Source organism: Nothoprocta perdicaria, unplaced genomic scaffold (genome assembly GCF_003342845.1).
Source record: "Nothoprocta perdicaria isolate Ctin4 unplaced genomic scaffold, notPer1 scaffold_133, whole genome shotgun sequence".
In the NCBI taxonomy this organism is placed as follows: Eukaryota; Metazoa; Chordata; class Aves; order Tinamiformes; family Tinamidae; genus Nothoprocta; species Nothoprocta perdicaria.
In genome coordinates, this window is record NW_020454461.1 from 1,104,142 (window position 1) to 1,124,173 (window position 20,032).

Here is a 20,032-nt window from a genome sequence, read left to right on the forward strand (position 1 = left end):
CAGTGTCTACTAAATATGCTACTCTGAATGAATGAAAAGATTTATTGCTCGATATTTCACACTAAACTCTATAAACTTTAATAAACCTAACAGCTTATACTTTGAGGCATCCTATCCTGCACAATTATTTCTATTCCAGAATATAAAGCACATGCTTAGGTCCCTATAATTTCACTGATACCTCCTCTGTAATCCTTAAATGTAAGCATTTACTTAATGCTATCCTGAATAGAAAAGCTTTTCTGAATTAGTCGTCCACCATGTTACTAGGAGTCCTCACTAAAAATCTTGACAGAGCGATTCTACGGTACCAAACKCAGACCCATCCTATTTACAGGTGTACAGGAAACACTTGAAAGCATGGGAAGAAGAACAGCTTTGATCTGAGGGACTGCTGCTGTTTACTCAGCTTGCAGTGCAATTTCTGGGACATAATTTGAGGGTGAAGAATTTTGCCAAGTATCCCAGTTTGCATCACAGCTAACATTGCTTTCCCTTCTAAATATTTTTCATGACATTATTCTGTTTGCTCTGAATTTTTTATCTCTCTCTCTTTTTTTAAACTTAAACTCACAATAAATGCCAAAAATTAACTGGAAATATCAATTCACAGTGAGGTCCTGGATAAATTACTGTACAATTAGCAATAATGTAGAATGAGTTTCAAAATGCTAATGAAATAAAGCTGCTACAAGCTTTATAGTATATGATTTATGGTGACTCTGAATAGCTTGTGAACATAGTTTACAGTGCCAGAGAAAAAAAATACTGTCACTTTTGCTAACTAGATATTGCATGCCACATTTCTAGGAACTTTGACACTTGGCTTGACTAACATAACCCTCTCCTCAATATCCTCTCTGTGAAATCTTATCTGTTCTAGAATTTGAATTTCAAATTTGCTTTGAGTTGAAGATCAAATATATTTTCTTCATTACAAGAAGCAGAAATGAAGAATGATGCTTTAGACATCACCCCTGAATCACTAATTTTTTTTTGTAGAAGTGTTCATGTGGGGCAACTGTTCTATATGTTAAGAAAATTCTTCACTTGACAATAAATTATTGAACAAAGACCTTAAAAAATAGAATAATCCATGCTCAAGAAGTTTAGATAAATACCCCAACTTAACCTGTACTCTGGACATTTTGTAGTTAATAGATTGTTGTTCTCCTCTTTGAAAAGATTTTTGTTCTTACTAATTACTTATTCAGTCATTACTTATCTTTTATGCTTTGCTTCCTTTTTATTTTCCTTTCATTGAAAATGAGACCTAACTCCTTAAAAATCATTTGGACTTGATCCTAAAGTATGCTGAGCCATTTCCAGGCCCTTTGAAAACAATAGAATACAAGAGCTTTCATGATTTAGGTTTAATTTCTCTGAGGTGATTTTCAAACTTTGAAAATCATTTCAGAAGATCATGGCCTTGCAATTATCTGAGACATTGTATGTCTTTAACAGCAGCTTCTCTTGCCTGTCCGTGAAATCTTTAAAAGACAGTATGTTGTATCCTACAAAATCAGRTACAGATTAGATACCTGTACAAATACAGGTACAGATACAGATCTAGCTACCAAGGATGTTCAGTGAACAGCTAGAAATTTGTCGTAGTTCTTCCACCAGTGTTCTGCATGTTTCTACATACAGTAGTATCTGATTAATTAAAACCATCCTCTAAACCAATATTCAACTGTACAAATATTCAAATATTCAGCAGTACAAGCACCTCTTGAGCCGTTGTATTTAATCACTGTCGATACCTTTTTTTTTAAAAAAAAGAATCAATCCTAACTAATCTATTGCCCAYGTCCCGCTGCTTTCTGCTACCAGCTCAGCCTCTTCATCACCTCCTGTCCTTCCCACTTGCTTATCCCTGTTCAGGGGAGTCAGGYGCCACGGAGAAGCCGGCAGAGGCAGCCGCCAGCCCTGGGGGGAGCCACGGCCATCACTGCCCTTAGGTTCTCCGCTAGCAGCCAAGAAGCCACGTGGGGAGCCAAGGAAAGTAACTGAACAACCGAAAGAGTGGAGTGGTCCTGCTCTCCTGCACCTCTAAGGAGTCAGGACTTTTAATTGGACAGGAGTGCACACTGAAATGCTCCAAGTCCTCAAATCCAGAAGCAGTGGTTTACCTGACTCACCAGCAGCCCTGTTCTCATATTTAGCAGTACGAGCTACTGATGTGGCTGGTTCTCAGTCAGTGTTTCACCCTCATGGTGACAGTGGACTCTGAACACATGTGCTCAAAATCTGCCTATACAAAGGTGCTGAACACAAACTCCTTGGAAGGCAGGTGGAGTTGCAGGAATTACTGAGTACTGTAAGCCTCATGTGTCTTCTCTGAGGCATGAAGTGCTTCACTGAAGGAAAGAAGTTTGGCCAGGATTCAGGTTTCCTAAAAATTAGCTTTTGCARGACAAGGGGTTTTGAATCCACCCCGTCCCTCCCCCGCCCCTCCTTTCTCCCTTCACACCTTCCAGGATTTAAAAGCCTAACACTCCCAACATTTTGCACAAACTTCCAAATTGGAGAGGGAAAATCAAGTAGGGTTCACATGCTTCACAGTCCTTCCAGCCAGGTAGTATCTTTGGCACTCACTCGAGGCCCTCTGGACAATCTTGCTGTCAAACTCCCTTCCAGGGGATTCCTGCAATGCTACCGCCAGCACATGCCAGGGATGCTGTGTAGCCCTCCAAGTACCGCATCCTTGTTGGTGCTGCTCCGTGCTGCAGTTCGGGGTGTTCTGCGCCCCTCTCCATTTCTGCCAGGAGGATTAATAATTCAGGGGAAAGACATTAACAGTCTCTTGGCAGGATGAGAATAGGAAGACACATAGTTCGTGTCATGATCTAGCTGTTAAGAGTACCTTCAGCTGAGTTTTCCATATTCCAGCATTGCAGCTGTGACTGTGCCTTGGGCCCAATATATTTACTTTTCCTTCCCAGTTATCCTTTTCTTCTAAATCAACGGGGGGCACTTAAAATATTCCCTGAAATGCTGGAATTGTTTGGATGCTATATTCAAAAGTTTTCAAACTGGACTCAAGCCTACATTATTTATGGCCTGTAAAGAACTATCTCCTTCTTTTCCTTCAATAGTCAATCTCTGGAAAGCTCATCTTTTCCAAAAGCTTTTTAAAACCTTAACAGATCTTTACCTACCAGGCTGTTCTTGCTGTGCTTTGTAATCTTTCACTGCCTCCTCTTCTAAATTGTAAATCACATGAAGGTCTTTTGGTTCATACTTGGCATATCAGCAGGACAGGGGAATTCTTATGCATCTCYAGGGCTTCTAGATGCTAACAACCTAAAGAAATACAAATACGATGTTAGACCTCTTAAGCTTAAACAATAAATTTGAAGTTGCTTAGCTTAGAATAGGGACATAATGTTGGGAATAGTAGTTTGGCTTTTCAAAGTAAGAACAATCGTAGTACGGATAACAGTAGGATTAGTGAAAATGCTAAAAATGAGGAGTTTTTAATGCTTTAGCTTCAGAATTCTAATTCCCACATTTCCTGTTTTTAATTAACTAACATCATTGTAGATATTCGCTTCTCTTTTCTTCCACTATACATTGACCATATCACTAGTGTTTAGTTACATATGTCCTTGCTTTATATTTTAGTTCTGTTCTTTGCTCTTGGCGTGAATTATTTCAATATAGGCAGTCTCCTGTAGATTCATTTTCTGTCAGCTCATCTCTTGCCTCATCAGTTATTGGAAAATATCACTTTCACACACACAAAAAGAGCCACTAGTCATTTTTTTGCCATCCTGCACATGAATGAGCATGATGTGGACTTTCCCCTGAAGTGCACAGCTGCAAAGCTGAGTGGACAATCAATCACGCTGGAATTAAAACCATCTGGAAGGCATTTGAAGCAGCAAGACACCTATGAAAAACTTGAAAGTGATTGGCAGCTTTTTCCAATAGCTTTGAGGGAAGTTTAAATTGAGGAATCTCCCATCCTGAAAGAAGTTATAAGCAAAATGTATTTTGCCTAAGCAATATCAGCCTGTATTCAAGAGCATATGAGGCCCTCCTGTTCCCCTGTGGGCTTGTACTCATTAGTTAACCTCCCAGCGGTCCTGGAAAGGCTGGATTCAATCCATCTGAGGCAGGTTATATGTGCTCTTGGCAATTAGCTTATACACTTAATTTGCAGGAAAACAAAAAGTGCATGTGATCCCTGATTATAAAAGAGTGAATGTAATGAACTAAGAAGCTAAATACCCTCCAAAAAAAAAGGTCAAGCACAGAAAGGGCCTCACCTTTCTACCTTTTCAGGAAGAATGGCTAAAGCTTCCCACTCATCCTTTCCCTGAAACCAGGACTGAAAGAAACATCTCTGGCCACAAAGTATTAAAAAGCTTTTCCAGTGGATCAGTCARGGTCTGTTTCCTTCCTTCTCCCTAAATTGGCTTTACAGAAGGCTGCTCCTGCAGTTCCCTGAAACCCAAAAATCTGTTTTGGATGGGCATCTGTATCCCAGGTGTCCCACAGTAGATCTCTTCGTTCGTGCACACTAGGCCTTATGCTGCTGCCCTCCCAAGAGCCAGAGGGACTTGCCCGTTGCTGAGGATTTGTTAATGCTAGTGCAGCACTGTAAGACTTATATGGTTAATTCCTAGCTATTGCCAGCTATACTACCTATTTTATAGCACCATGTTCTGGGGAGTGCCCGCCTCATTTTGTTACAACCAAAAATAGTTTCAAAAAGAACAATTTTCCTTAGTTCAGTTGTATACTGCCCTTGGTAGAGTTTCATTATCTTGCACAGAGCAGAATGGGTTGTCAGAGGAGCTTCCTGTCCTTTTATGAGCGTCTTTGCCAAAGCTGATTTTCTCACAGACCTGTATTTTGACAGTGTGTTTCTCAGTGCTCACTTACCTGAGTTCTGTACCTTTTAAGATCATCTTGAGACTTGCACAGTGCTGTATCTATTTTAGAGTGTTTTTATTGGCAACTAATATATACTACCATGCACCCACGTGAACAAAATTACAGAGCCCAGACAACTTTGTACCGAGTTCCTTTGGCCACAGCTTCTCTGTGGGTTTCATTTGGCAGAAGTGATATCAAGCAGAAGCCTTTCCCTCAGCTTCTGATGTAAATTGAAATACACCTTATAAATAGAAAATACAGGCACTGAGAGCAATGCCTTTGGGCAAACAGCCACCTTTGGGCTATGGGAAAAATTCAACGAGATGTGATTCATAAATATAATGAATAGAGTGCCATAAACTTGCTTTGCTCTTCGCAAACAAAGACGCATTCTGTGCCTTGAAGAAYTAGAAGGGGAGAACCCAAAGGAATACAGAAAGGAAAACAGGATGAAAGTGGGAGATTTAAGGGGGAGAAAGAAAAATGTGGGCTTGAGTTGACAAGAGTGGAAAATAGAATTCTCAAGACCTTCGAACAGTGYGTAGAGTAAAACTGTATTATGCACTGAATCTCTGTGCTTCTCACTAACTTCTGATGAACTCCAGGTTTAATTTTTGCAAAATTCAGAGTATTACATTTTGAGAAGGAGATAGTTTGGTTTTTAAGCTCTAGCCTAGCTGAAGGCTCCTATTGATTACATCTGGAACTGTATCAAGCTTGTACTGACTGTTCCCTGGCAGCCTTTCATTTGTAAATACCTTTCATCTCATCCAGCAGTGATAATGATGTGCTTAGATGATGTGGCAGCAATTACTTAGTTGCTGTGTTAGGTTTTCTACTTTACATTAGCCAAGTATCCTAAAATGAGACTGTACAAAGGACTAGTCACATTTTCATTGCATCTTACAATTGCAGTGGAAGAAATTATTACAGCTCTATCACAGTTGAAGTAATTATTTCTTTCTTCACTCCTATTGACAAATTTAGAGGCACAGGGCCCTATTCCACCTTAYTTAGCAAGTTTAAACATATTGCAAATAACTCCCTTATCTGATAGCACACCCCCAAAGGAAAATCCCTTGAAACCTCCATTTTCCCATGYGTGCTGTCTACTAACCAAAGAAGAAGCAGAAAAAGAAAAAAAAGCTGTGTAAGCTCTGCCTCCTCTCTGAGTGCATTTGCACACTTGCTTAATACCATGCAAATACTGGAAAATAAAGCATGGTTCTYGTCAAACTTAAGAATTTAGCAAATGTGGAGCACTAGAAACAGCAATAATAGCAAATAGAGCTGAAGTGTCTACTGCCAAGTCAGTGAGAGATCCCACGTCCTGCCTGGCAATCGGTCTAAATACATCTTTTCTCCCACTTCATCTGACCTTTTCAGGCCAGCAATGTTGTGTGTTAGCTTAATAATTTAAAACTGGAACTTTACTGGTATTTGGCCTACTTTTTCCTATTTATTTTCTAAACAAACGATAGCCACTCCTTTTTAAAACGAACCTTTTAAGCTTTGCCAGAAGTCCGTGAAGATCACAAGGTATATAAACTCACATGCTCAGGCAAACAAAGGCAGGTTGCTGCAGTCCACCCTCCTGAGAGCCCTGCAAGTGGACTTGGGCAGATTCTGCTTTAGGAAACGCTGCAGAAATCTCAGCTTTCAGTGAAGGATGCCAGGATCATGGTAGCATAGCCTATAGGCGAGGCAAATCCATGCAGTTTCCCTGCCAAAGGGAGGACAGGGGAGAAGCCTTCCACCCTTCCAGATCACTACTTCTGTTTGAGCAGCTAGGAAGTCAGATCCCTAGCCTGGGAACGGAGTTGATGCACAGTAGTTTTAGAAGGAAAATACAACACTTTCCTGCACCACACAGGATGCATGGGACCTACCCATCCACCCACAGCACCTACCACTTCATCCTTCTGCTGACAATTCACGTATACTTTGACTCAGAGAAAGGGCAATAAAATACAAACACTCTTACAGTTGCTGAGCAGCTTTCCAGGCAAAGAGTAGATATCCAGGACACCCTGGTCACCAGACCAAATCATGCTGCTAGTCTCAATTCTAATAAAGTGTTTAGTAAACAATATTTCTCTAACCGAAAAGCAAATACATTAGTAAGACTCTTATAAATTTATGTCTCCTCCATTCATCTTTTTAGCCTCCAGTTAGTCATCTATATCCTAATCTACTTTTCTAATGCTGATATTCATCTTCTCCCTTCAAAAATATTCCTTTTCTTTCTCTTTTCTGTTTCTGTTTTTTGCCTGGGTCCTTCAAAGAATAGACATCTCTTTCCTCAGTGCCTGTGCCTCTCTTTATAGGCTTCTGACCCTGCTGGACCTTGTCTCTCACACCTCTTCTCTCTCACACCCAACTTTTTGAAACTTCATTTTAAGCTTTTTTTCTTGTTAAAAATTACTTGGAAAAAAATGGATTTTTCCACTTAAATTTAATCTGAAAGCTAATGTGAATGTGAGGTTCTTAAGACAGACAAATTACATGCCATTTTTGATGGTTTTGTTAAATGTGTATCATGTAATGTTGCCTATTTGTAGCATTGTCCAGTTAATATTACCACAGGAATCTTGTGCACATCCATTCCACTTCACTTGAACTGTGCAACCTGAACATCGTGTTTTTCTATCCCAGCTCTTCCAATCCCCTCCCATCCCTAGGGAGCATTTTGGATCAAATCAAGTGATAATGCGTCTTTTTTAAGTATTATTTCCGTAGTTTGATTTTATTGCTTTATCACTTGTAGGTTGTAGAAAGCACAAAAGTGTTTTTTTAAAACCATTCCCTTTTGGTTCCTTGAGAAGGTAAAATATAGGCCAGTGCCCTTCAATTAAACTACAGAATAAAATATGTTTTGGATACATTTCTTCAAAACAAAGTGTCCAAATACATATAGAAACATGCTAAAAGTATCACATAACCATGTAAGAAAAATTCATAACTAAATAACACTTTCAAAGGCATTTCTGAAGTTGGAACGACATCAGGAATCTGCTTATTTACGTAGGGAGTTGTGGAGATTGCAGAATGTTGGTACTGCCAGCAGATAGGATGATTAGTGCTAAAAACAATATCATCATTTAGATAAGCCCTCTCCTTCTGATAGTTGCTATTGAACTCAACTTGAACTTAAGTGTTCCCAGCCTGGGAACTGTAGTTCTAGTTCCTAAAAGAGCCCATTCACCAAGGGAAGCTAATATCAAAGAGAAAMGAGAAGAAACATTCAAACGTTCTGACCTGTGCTTCTTAATTAAATGGCTTCTGGCCACCCTGTCTTTTAGCCAGTATTACTACGTGTGTGTACCTGTTTGGTTCAGCCTGCAAAGGCAGAAGGAGACTAATATTTTACTGATAAAAATGTTTCCYTCTATTTAGCATTTTGAATCCCTTATCTCTTAAGTGCCTTGTAAGTTCAAGTCCTTTGTTTCTCAAGCTAGTAAAGGAGCAGATATGCACTGAAAAGCTCTGCTTCACTAATAAGAAAAAACAGGCCAGTATTTCAGACTAGGGCCAGATATTATAAAATTTATGCATAGTGCATCTGTCTGCTGGCCACATTAATGAAATTTTGTTCATGAAACAGTGTATAATTAACTGCCTTTACTCATTCCCAGAGGCACCAGAGCAGTGCCGCCCAGCAGCTGAGCTTCGCTCCACGTGCGTGTGGCACCCTGGCCAACAAGTTGCCCATGGAAGCACCTCCCTCTCCCTRTGGAGAGGCTGTGGGTCACTAAGGTCCAAGGACACCTACCCCCTCAGAGGGTGGGAGCACCAGGGACTGAAGTAATGCCGCTTACAGGCACCACACAGCAGCTTTAACTTGCCATGCTTTCAAAAACTAAGACAGGAAAAGAGCCCAGTTTTGTCCAGTCCTGCTAGATCTGCACCTACTGAGTGTTTAGAAATGGCTTGATAGCTTGCACATGGCWTCATAGCAGCTATTAACATTTTACGACAAAAGGTGCATTAGCTAATAAAACAAGGAGTGTGTGGGAATAACCCAACTGCATTTTAAATGTGCTTGCTTTGTAGTGGTACCTGATTTTGGTGCATAGGCTGTTGACCTGAATAGCTGTCAGTTAACTATACAGTTACCCAAGGGAAAAATGACTTTACAGAAGGCACTGTGGACTTGTAGTTAGAAATAGAGGCACTGAGATGTTTCCCAGTAAAACAGCTTGTCACCACACACAGCTTCACAGGTTGGGGACAGCATTTCTCACTGAAGTAATGGGCAAAACTAAAAGCAATGCACCCAAATGGCCAAAAGCCAGTAAGAGCGCTCCCTTCAGAGGCAGAAAGTGAAGTCTGGGTTCTTTGTCTAAAACGAGATCAATGAAGATTTGAACTGACCATACCCGAGTGGAATATGCTAGCTGCATACAGTATTTAATACTGAATACACAAGCAAGCTGATTTTGAGTGACTAGGTTTTTGGAGATCTACCTCTCTAGATTTTAGTGAACACCTTTGAGACTGAWGATGTCCCAGTGTAGCTTAAGAACAGATTGTTTTATTTTGCTTCCTATCCATATTGGAAAAGTCCTCATACAGAAACAGCTTCTTGCTAGATGCTGCCTAGAAAGCATGGAGTTAGTTTCTTGCTTTGCTACATACGTGGTAGTGTCCTACATCAGGTCAGCTCACAGAGCAAGATAGCAGGTCTTGGCTGCTGTTTTCTAACTGCAGTGTGACATTAGGAAGAGCCCTAATTTCTGCTGCAAGCTGAGAGAAACCATTTCTCCCTGTGCTTGAAATATATGATAGTACAAGTCAGAGTGGAGTTGTAGCAGCTCAGATGTACAATACTTGAAATGCTCTGTTTTCTTTCTGGATTAAAAGATTCCTCTTCATATGACTCCAGGTACTTCTCATACTCAGTCCACAATCAAACTTGGCTTTGCAGCATTCTCAAATTCTGCCCCTGCTATGTCACCTTCAAATTCTCCTTTTTGTGTACCGCACAACCCAATGCCAGCAAAACTCTTTCACACCCCAATACAGCAACAGATATTGGATCTACTGTACACTTGTAGTAGAAAAAATATCTCAAATCAGAAACTTAAAAAAGAATTGTAAATATTACTGTAACCTGGGAGCCTGTTTACATATTTCTTGTCAGTTATTAACAGTTACTAAAAATATGTTTTCAAATTTTAAGAGAGGCAATTAAAGAAGAAACAGGAACCATCTTTCAAACATACTTTTCAGATAGTTGACTCTAGATATCTGCAGTATGCCTGSTGCATGTAAGGAGGAGACATTTGTTTGGCTAACTCCAAAACAAATTTAGAAATCTGAAATTCCTACTGGTGCTTCTTAACTGATGTAGGCACAGAATTTTATTTTAGAGTTTAAAAGTGGGGCTCTAGTTCCTGCAGAAGCTTGCTATAGTTTTGCAGGTAAAATACTGGTGTTATTTTTCAGTGACTTTGGTAACGGCTGTCCCCTGCCCGATAGGAGGCAATTCCATAGTCTTAGTAGGACTTGTCGGAAACCCAGCTCCGGTGGGTCAGGATCCACGGCCCTGCAGCTCCCACCGGTTAAGGGAGTGCGATCCAGGTGTCTGTACTGACCTCCTGGAGCAGCCGAGCCAGCGTCCGGCCCCGGGTCACCCCCCAGCCGCGCTCCTGCCACCCGCTCGCTGCCCCCTCACCTGCAGCCTGCCAGCGCTGCCCTGCCCCGGCACTGCCCCCCAAACCTCCTGCCTGCGCCTGGGGCTGAGCAGCCCTTTGCCTGGCGCCGCCCTCTCCCTCCTTGAGGAACTCGGGTGCAGCCAAGGCAGCCCTGGTACCAGGGGCTCACGGCAGCCCCAGCAGGGCCACAAGCCCCACGGGCCGGCAGGACGGTCCCTGCACCCTGAGCCCTAGGCCCCGCATGTGCTTCCCTGTGCTGAAAAAGGATGGTTGATTTGGAGACAAAACTATTACATCAATTCCAACGTACAAAAAAGGGGCTGTTTTTGTACAAAATCTCTATGTTCTTTGCTCAGAATAAAAATAAGATTCTTTTTTARCTTCAAAGTGTGCTCTGAAACACACTTTTTGTGTTGACTTCCGTTTGTGTTTTCTTTAGCATGGACAAAACAACTACCAGTATAAGTGCTGTTATAGGCTTGCACAGATTTAATGAGTGATTCTTCAACTTCCTAATTAAAAACCACTATAAGCTTGCAGGCCTTTATCTCCCTAATATTACAGGTTGTAGCAGTAATACTTTGTTCAGTCAAGCCTTGCTAAAGGAAAATGCTTATGAGGTTTCCAAGGAGAGAAATAAACAAAATGGAAATGAATAGGGAACTTGGAACTTTCAAGTGTGTGTAATTAAGAAAAAAAATCCTTCAGATAATTCTGGAAACTATTAGGAGATATTCATAATTCATAACCAGTTGTTTGGTTTTCTTTCAAGCAAGGGGGCAGCTTTACATCAAACACCAACTAGCTTTTCCATTAACTTAAATAAACAAAACACTGTGCTTCAAGTTAAGAGAACATCTCTTTTTTAATAACTGGATGAATTAAAGAACAAGAACAAGACCTTTGCTTTTCAAATAGGAAATTAGTTTGCATGCTATTTCTTCATGTTAAAAATACTTTGGAACATTCACAAAAACAATGTTAAGTTGAATTTATGGAAATGTTCCATATCAGTTTTGAAGATGATATGCCAGATGTCGGGGAGAACTCTTTCATCTGCAATAATGGAATAGTTTAATCCACCCTTGTTGTTTTTGAGCATGGTCCAAGTGTATTGGTCATCATGGGTGGGTGATCCTCATTTGTGCTTTTTAGTTCATGCCTGCCTGAGCTGTTAGACCTCTAGCATAAAATCACAAGAAAGCAACAGCAGGAAATACTCAACTGAAAGTAAAAATAAGCTATTGCAATGTAAATCAGAAAGTTTACCATTATGACAACTCACATCCAGAAGCACTCAGAGACCGGCTGATACAATCTAATAATTCAGTGCAAGGCAACTTGAAAGTAAGTAGGGATCTGTTTATGAACCCATTATAAATAAGAAAGCCAAAAATACAAGCTTTAAATTAAAAGGCATCAATAGAGATTAATCAAAACACAGGGAATATTTGTCTTTTTGGTAAGCAGGAAGGCCAATCATTAATATTCTGATCATCTCTGGGAAAAAACAGTGTAGTTTCATTTGAGAGACAAACACTGCACCTGGGTTCTTATTTTAAGAACATGTATCTTAAAGTAATATCAGAAAAAARATAGTCTTCAATGTCCTTAGGAGACAGTTTTATAGCCTTGTTTTGGGCTAACATTGTAGTCATATTAGTCATATAACTTTTAACTGTAACAGTAATTTTAATTACTGCTAATTACTTCAACACTTTTTCATGAAGTGCTCATTTAGTTCATCTTAATTCATCTGGTTGTGAATCAGTGATCAAATACATCTTCTTGTCAGACGTTTCTCATGTGCTTTRTTGAACTATGGAACCATAGAAGGCTGAAGAAGTATAGCACACAACACGGAAAAAAGTTTTTATGTAACATTTTGCTTTTTAACAACTTCCCTTGGCATTTCCAGCATGGACAGCTGCTACACAGAAGGCACCGGAGCAAAATATGTTTGGGCCCTGGTTCAGGTTAAGCATCCTTCCCTTGAAAGCCGAAAGCGCTGCCCTGAGCTGTATAATGTTGTCTTGCATTAGGAAACAGTATAGGGAGGAAAAAARCATATTAATTTCTAGGTGACATACCTTGGTCTTGTTCTATGTCCAGTAAAATAATATCAGAACCAAAAGCACTTGGCACTTTCCAGTGTAACATATGAGCTATATGGCATACTCCTTAAAGGAAGCTACCATCACAGATGGAGGCAAAGGAGAGTAGGGAAGTAAAGCATCAAGTCAAAGCTTCATTCATTTTTTTTTCTTTCCAGCTGCCTGCCACTCCCAAGCAAACATGTGGGAGATGTTCTAGTGCTGAAAGCCGTGGCTCACTCCTTTCTTTAGCTAGTCTGTGTGATAAGTCAATTCAGTTTGGACATACCAAAGACAATACATAACCGACCAAGTCCTGCAGTCCAGACTTGATTAGTGCAGCTTCATCCTTTGTTAACTCTGCTGAGTAAATAAGTAGGGGAAGGAGAAGGAGGCTGCTTCTATACCTTCATGTTCACGAAGTCATCGTAGCTGGGTAGCTATCCCAAGTTCATGGTAGTTGCTAACATTTGTAGGCCACATACAGAATGCAAGAAATTAGTTGCACTGCGTTATTTAGCTTGCCTAGACGTTTCCTATGTTAGTACTTCACTTTACTTCTATTCCGCTATGCCATGATAGCCAGGAGTACTAAAAGACAAATGTAGAAGGAGCTCACTTTGCTGTGCTCACAGATTTGAGAAAGGAAATGTTCGGGTATCCCCCCCCAAAAAAAAAAAAAAAAAAAAAAAAAGCTATTTTTTTATTTCAGTCATATTAACTTAAACATTCTACCTCACCACCTATTTACTTAAATATAGGTCTTGGCTCAGACATACACTTGCCCTGTGCAAACAAGCGTTTGTGCAGGTTATATCCCTTAACTGTGAAAACTTGTTCCTAGGGCACTCAGTCCAAAATACTTGACATGAAAGGCCTAAAGGAAAATTTAAAAGGAAAGAACAAAAAMCAGCAGTAAAAAGCATTTAACTGGCTGTTATACAACATTTTGCACACTGCTGGATAGTGCCTGCAGTATCCAGTGCAGGATTGCAGTACTAACAGGTTCTGTCACTGCAGAAGCAGGACACATCTCCACGTGCTGGTCATTCACTACCTGCTGAGCTCATGTTATGTAACAGTTTTTCTGCTGGTATTTACCAGAGCAAAACTCAGGCTCCCAACACCAATGAGTTAAAAGTTGTCTGGGCATTCAGCCCAGATGAATAACATCCCAAATGTTGAAGGAAGTAGCAAGGGAAATAGAAAAGCCTTTGACAGAAATTGTTGATAGCTTGCTAAGGCTGGGGAGGGAACCAGGGAATTTGGAAGGTTGCTAATGTTGTTCCTATGTGTAAGAAAGGATCAGGGAGGATCCAGGAAACGACATAGCAGCGAGATTGGCTTCAGTTGCAAGAACAATATAAGAAACATAAATAAGGGACAGAATACTTAATTTGGTAAAATAAAGCAAGGCAATGCTAATGGCAAGAACTGTAATAATCTAATTTCTTTCTTCAGAAATTTTTACCCTGAAATGGTCACTCTTGAGAAATATTAATTTTTAAAAAATGTTATCTTGCAAATAGTTAGAAGAGAGTTAATGAACAGTTAGGACAGAAAGTGGAARGTCTTATATTCACAATATAGAATTGTGAAGTTAAGGAGACTGTCTCTGATAAATGCAGTACTCTTCAGATCACTGTGTCAAATAACAGTCACAGGTGGCATGACTGCTTTCCTGGGAGGCACTGTTTTCTGTTCAGTTGTGTCTATTAAAACAGGCTGGGTCATACACTGATCTCACTTTTACTAAGGGCAGAAAAAAAAATTAAACCAATTGACATTTAGCATTTACATCCAATACAAATCCAGAATGGCTTCGCTGGAGTCAATGACAAGTGCATCACTGATGTCAATGATATTTTCTGGATTTAGATTTGTATAAACTAATTCAGAACCTGCTTTGTGGAAGAGTTTGAGTCCCGTTTTCAAGACCTCCCCTGTTTGATCTGGTGGAATGTCCTTGCTTATGGAGTTGCTACACAGCCCAGAGCATGGGAAGTGGTGGGACAAGCAGATGGATGTATACACAAAGAGAGCACAAATATGGTGTAGAGCAAATAGCAATATGCTGAGAGACGTTCAGTGGCAAGGAGCCGAGCACATCAGCCCTGAGAATTTCTACAAAACTTTGAAGCACTAGTGAAACGCGTCTTGTGAATTTACGAGTACTTCTCATAATGATAGGAAGAAAGTTACAGAGATTAAAGTGTTGCATAAGTGAGCAAGCAGCATGAGTCAGGGGGTTTGGGAAAAGTGAGTCACAGCGTGAAGGGACCAGCGCCAGCTTTGCAGCTCAGCGAGAGAGGCTAGGAAAGAATGTTGTGGATGTAGATAAGAGCCTGACGGAGTGGACTGCAAGAGAGAACTAGAAAAACGAACCATCTCCAAAACAAGGAACCAGACACTGGATTTAGAGAAGGCTATTGCTAAAAGCAGGTCGAGCGAAATTTTTGTACACAACTAGTGGTTGAAATACAGAGAAGGCTGCCAAAGTCAGCAATGGAAGGACATAATCGTGCAAATCACATTCAAAAGGGAGTGTGGGTACATTTTTGGAAAATGAGGGAATCACTGGGTACAGCTATTAGAGAGGCTTGTGGAATTAAAACTATGAAATGTAAGTTGATTTATATTTTGAAAGAATGCAAGGGCAAGCTCTGCCACCCTCAATGGTTCTCACGTTATTTCTGTAGCACCCTGCAAACAGCAGCCTATGCAAATCAGAGCATTTTCTTAACCTGCAAGCAGTAATCAATAAGAAAATCCTCTAAAGAGAATTTTTAGAGAGATCCCTGGAGATTATTGAAAAATGCAGTATTTATATTAGAATGAGTCACAGGGRTCTGATGGCCAGTCTTACCATAGCACAGTTTAAGACTTCCATCAATGTTCCTGAAGGAGCAGCTAACTCAGCTGAGACGCTGGTGTCCTTAACTCAGTGTTTCTCCCCACGCCCTTCTCTACTGGCATCAATTAAAGGTTTTCATATAGTGCTAATCCTTGTAAATTCTAATTATTATGCTGAGATAGAGACCACCACCACCTAGCTCCTTCTGGGAAGGGAAAGGTTTGACCAAGCACGAGCTTGTGAGAAAAACAGAATATGAAATTCATATAATTATAAAGACTGTGTCGCAATGCTTATGTAAAAYGGGTCTAAAGACCATTCAGAGAAACCGAATTCTGCACTTCCCAATGCTCTGAGTCCTTGACTTTGCAACTGTAACCTTCTTTAAAGGTAGTTTTTTGGATATAAATAGCATATAAACCGAAGTACTCAATTCCAATACAGATGTTAAAGAAATGTTAAATATATAAAACCCTAAGTAAACCCAACAGTTTGCTCTCAAATGGCCTATTAAAAAAAGTACATAATTATCTGAATTTAATTATTAATTGATCTAAGACACTGAAGGTAACCCAATACACGCAAAATGTATTTGCCTCGCTGGGATCAGGCTAAGTAGCCTGACTGCATGGAAATACTAAGAGCTGTTTTGGACCTTGAGTTAACACACAAGCAAATGGATTCAAACTCCATCACAAAACAGGCTGTTACACAAACACACATAGTCAAACCCAACAGCACCCAATAGCAGCAGCTCTTTCTTTTGTGATGGCTTCCAGGGAAGGCCCCTGGATTTTTATACTTGAAGASCAATAACCAGTGAGCTCAGGGGGAGAGCTCCTACTGGGGACCTGCCCTGGGACCCTCTGTCAGAGTGCCATGGTTCAGGTTTTTGGCCTTGCAAAAGCAGAAAATAATGTTAAGACAGTTTTGATCACATGTTACTAATATCATTTGAAATAGCCTACCCAGGTGAATAAACATGTGTAAAACACATAGAAACTAAATTTAATGAAGTTACTAAGGCACAAGCTGAGGGTATTTTCAGGTACAGCTTGCATGATTTTTTTTTTTTTTGAGATAGAAACTTCATATACAGCATCAACCACCAAAACATGGAAACAAACCGTATCACGATGACACTAAATTTGGAAAAGAGGATGCAGATGGGAGAGGTGCTCAAGAATGAGCTTGTAAAAGCTAATTATTTTCTTTCTAGATCTGTTTCTTATACTGCACTCATCACTGTGGTATCTTGAGTGCTTTCCAGTAGTGCATTAAGCAACATGACAAACATCTGTCACATGTTTGTTCTCTCACCCTCTCCCCAGAGGGACGAGTGTGTGCAGTGAAGTGTCTTGTTTTAATTTCTCTAATTATTATAAATACACATGCACGTACACACATTATTAAGCATTCATGCTAGAGAGGAAAGGTCAAACAAATCTATCTTGCTCTTAGAATTAAGCTGGTGAGCTCTGTGATGTTCCTGTACGAGTTTCTATTACAGCCTTGCCCCAGCTTGCTGGGTCTTCGCAGATGCCAAATCAATCTGGTCATGGGTGTCTGCATCAGGTAGAAACCAAAAGTACTATGGATTCCCAGTACCCTCATTACTACTCAAATTTAATTCCAGGAGTTTTGTTCAGAAAGATCAAATTGAATTAGCAGGTAGGGTTTAAGAAAACATATTGTTTTAAACACAGACTTTGTGTGACTGCTGTCTCATCTCAGCATCTTTTGCTTTTGACAGAGTAAAACTGGGAATGGATGCACCCTGCAGATCATCTACAAAACCAGGGGGCATTATGCAAGTCATGATCTGTGAGCTAGGAATCTAATCTACTTAAAGTTTGATTTAAACTGAGAAAAMAAGTTCCTAGAATAATGGAATGAAGACCTCAAAGTTGCTGAATTCTCACACATTTCAGGGCATAACTGAAAAAAACAATCTGAAAGTTTCAGATTAACCATAGTTGAGACAGACTCTAAACAACTGAAGTTAGTCTATTGATCTAAGAGCCAGAATCAAACACAGAGGAGGGGGTTCCAGATGAATACTGGCAACKCCAGCTTAACATTGTACTATTTCGTATGGAGAGGAAAGCCTGTATGTGTAAAAGTCCACATAATATTACATTTGCCACCTCAGAGAAAAATGGAGCAGATAGACCTCATCGCAAGTCAGACCTCAAGCATTGTTGTTGCTTCTTTCCCACAARCTCCATCCCTCTGCTGCCTAAGTAGCTTTCAGGACAGCTAGAAAAATGAGTATTGCCCTAATGGAGGATTACTCAGATCACATTTTGTTAAGTACCAAGAAGTTTTGTACATCTCTGGTCCTCAGTCACTGACAGCAGTTCTGTGCAGCAAGATCACATTGCAAAATCCACCAATGCCTCCTTCCTTACTCCACAAGGGCTGGGCTGCTGGTATCACACCAATAAAATTCACATTTGGCACTACTTTCCTTGCTAAAATCTTCCACTTACTTCCTCACCCTTGTATCAGTCACAACAGCAGACAGATCTATAATTATTGCAATACTAAAGATCTCAGAACTGAATGTTCCAGCAGAAACCTTCCTAGCATAGCTGCCTGTTGTCCTCCTCCCACAGAATTTTCCTTGAAGCACTTAAAAAACATGACCTACAGACCACCAGCCTTCCTCTAACATCACTGATTTCTGTGCACAGATGGGAGCAGAGGAGCTCCAAACATGGCAACTACTCTCCATCTCCAGGGAACATTAGAGGCTCCTCTGCTAGTCACCTTCACTCTCTACCCTGGGCACTACATCTTCTTCCATCAAAGATACAGAAAAGCCACAGGAAGAGGACTGGAGTTCTCAAAGGAGTCCCACCAATACTTCTTTACTTCAGTTCTTTCCCCTAGCTTGCCTATCTCAGTAAGTCACCTTATCACARTAAAAGCCATCCAGGAAAACCAGCCAAAATAGCAAAAGGTACCGTGACACGAACAGAAACACTAACAGAGGAAGATCTCATAGCCATGGAGAATAAGGCACATGCTGATAAGTGATAAGTATTCTCAGCATATCCTTCAGATATCTGAAGGATATCACAACCACAGTTAAGAACCAACACAACTCAGCATGCTAAACTAAGCATGCAGCCCTGAAACAGGCCTCAGGATTTTTGTGAGCACAGGCCTTCGGGGCCATTATGTCAAGCCTTCCAAGAGCTTCTAAGTGAAAAAAGACCAGCATCAAACAGGACTTTGGAATATCTTTTGTCTTTCAAACATACCATGAGGAAAGTGAAAGACCAAGTTCGTACATAAGTCTAATTTACTTGATTTTACCTGAAGTAGCTTATTATTCTGCAGAGAAACAAGCTCTATGAAAATCAAGTCATAGGTGTAAGTGACTACATAAGGGTTTAATGCTGTTTAATTAATACACCTCAAATTTCCTCAAATCTGAAGTTCCTGCACACCAAATCTACTTTCTTTGTTGCAGTGTACTGCAACAATACCTATACATGGAAAGTGCTTATAACTGTGTGAGTATTATGGCAATTTTATCTATCCCCTTTGTAGGGACTGTAAATAAATGCAAAGACCAATGAAGTCTCTGCAAGGACTTGCACTGAGTCCACACTGCTTTAGCTCTGGCATTTAGTGATGTGTCTGGTTGGTGTGAGGCAGCCAGATCTAGTCCCCCCAAAATCTTTACACCTGAGAACCTGCTTTTCAGATCGGAGTACCTGGCAACGCGGGCAGCGCAATCTGCATCAGCYCTGCAGCTTTGGGGCCGACACTGTGCAGAAATGCAGAGAGGCAGTTAACATAAAAGGACTTTATTTTTCCTGTCAGATAAAGAGGAAATGTATGTAAAATATTTGGACATTTGGGGAAAGAGCAAACACTGAGAATTAATTCAAACTGTTGATAGTTTATTTTTTATTGAATCTTGTGGTCAAAATTGTTTTCATTTGCTATGTGAAAGAATCCATCATTTTTTCCAAAGCACCACCCAGAATCTGCCACTGGTGATGTTCTAACGTCCCAAGTGCCTATACAAATAGAGAGGTCAGCTGAGATTTGTAAACTAGAGATCATAAGTTTTAAGGAATTTGTTTATTCAGCGTAGAGTCTCCAAATTGTGTAGAATGCCAAAATTACAAAGTCCTTTCACTGTACTGTGTCAGGTTACAATAAAAAGCTCTCTAACATTTTGGATATTCAGTTGAGTAAAAGAATTGTAAATCCATTTTAAGTAAACTATGTCAGCCCATGCGGTTTAGTTATAATTAAGTACCTCCAGAAGATGCAAGGAATAGGTAAAATCAAAATGTCATTTTTATGCTCGTATAAACCTGCATTCAATACCAATGAAAAGCTGCCTGAATTRCATAGGAAGGCACAGAGCTAGTCTTCGCCTTTTTCACGATAGTGCTTAAATACAAACATATGGAAACTCTTGCCAGAGATTTAGCAGATTGACTCAGTCAAGGAAATTTTCACGGGAAGGACCAGCAACAGCTATGTCTCTGATGAAGAGGCCACCGCATACTGTG

General features: G+C 40.2%; 1 protein-coding gene across 1 annotated transcript in view; it reads left to right on the forward strand.

Annotated features, from left to right (window-relative positions):
• The window catches only part of EFEMP1 (EGF containing fibulin extracellular matrix protein 1), a 49,761-nt gene that overhangs the window by 17,424 nt on the left and 12,305 nt on the right, over window positions 1–20,032 (forward strand). The gene's annotated exons all lie outside the window — the stretch shown is intronic.